The sequence below is a fragment of the Echinops telfairi genome, unplaced genomic scaffold (assembly GCF_000313985.2).
Source record: "Echinops telfairi isolate 266 unplaced genomic scaffold, ASM31398v2 ScPeMD7_27;HRSCAF=92, whole genome shotgun sequence".
NCBI lineage: Eukaryota > Metazoa > Chordata > Mammalia > Afrosoricida > Tenrecidae > Echinops > Echinops telfairi.
Window position 1 is genome coordinate 538,501 of NW_022103924.1, and position 1,555 is coordinate 540,055.

The window sequence follows — 1,555 nt, forward strand, 5'->3', positions numbered from 1 at the left end:
AGGTCTAGGAAATCATAAATCCTTAGCATGGGGAAGAATTGTGTTATGTATTCTTCCTTTTGCAGATGACGCAGGCTCAGAGTCACTTGTGGCAGAGAAGGTTTTGGGTCAGCTTCAGGTCTCTAATCAAGTCTAAAGTTGGCTTTTGACACTCATTTGATTGTCATTCTCAGGAGTGTCTCGAGTTACTCCTGGAATGGAGGGAGCCCTGGGTGGATGAAATCTCTTCCTGCCTGAACCTGCTTGCCTTAGATGTGCCCAGCTCCAGCAAATTTGCTGTGCTGCTTCTCAGATTCTCCCAGGGCTTAGGTCAACTGGCCAAGGGTACAGTGTTCTCAGGCTTTTTAGTGATTCTCATCCAGAAAACAGAGCCTCACAAAGAGTAAAACCTGAAGACTGGAATGGAGTATGGCAATAAGAATCTTAGAGATTCTGTAAGTAATACTTTCCAAAAGGTGAACCATCTTTGATGTTGAGTTGCCTGGTCAGACTGGATGTCTGGTCGCCAAGATAATCATGGGACTACTGACCATGGTAGGTGATTTAAATCCACCAGCTGCTAGAAAAGAGAAAAACGAGGCTGTATGCTCTCATGAGGATTTATACCCTTAAAAACATCACATAGGATTGCTATGAGTTGGAATGGACTGGCTTGGGACTGGGCTGCCAGCCTGTGCTGCACTCTGAACCCCTCATGAGATATGAACACATACATTCATCTTGTCTGACTTTCCCTGCCGAGGTCTGCATGTCATGTCATTCAGACTCTTTAAGGTCTTTGAGTGAGCGAGTGACAGGCTGTGCCTATGGTTTTGCATACTACTATGCACTTTATAGAACAATGACTTCAGTTTTTCCCCCCACAAGTTTTGTTTCTCTGGTTAGGTTTATTGCTAAGTATTTAATATTTTGTGTGGCTACTGTAACTGATATACAGTTTTTACTGATTTATTCTTTTCCAGAATACTCTTCATTAGTGTATAGGAACCAGACGGTTTCTTTGGGCTGTTGTTGTATACTGCTACAATGTTTCTAACACTTTTTTTTGAGTCGGATTTTTTGAGTTTTCTATATGTAAAATCATATAATATGAAAATAGTAAGAATTTCAGTTCTTTGCTGATTGAATTGCTTTGGTATCTTTTGTTGTCTAATGTTTGTGGCTAAGGGTTTCGAAATAATGTTGAATAAGAATGGTAATAAAAGGCAGTTTGTCTTATTCCTAATCATAGGGCAAATGCTTTCAGTTTTTCCCTGGTGTGAAAGATGCTGCCTGTTGGTTTTTCATACATGGCCTGTATTGTGTTGAGATATTCCCCTTCTATTCCTCTCTCCCTCCCCCCTCCCCCTCCCTCAGGAACCCTTGATAATTTATAAATTATTACTTTGTCATACCTTACACTGTCCGACATCTCCCTTCACCCACTCTTCTGTTGTCCATAACCCAGGGAGGAGGTTATATGTAGCTCCTTGTAATCGGTTCCCCCTTTCCACCCCACCCTTCCTCCACCCTCCCAGTATCACCACTCTCACCACTGGTCCTGAAGAGATCATCC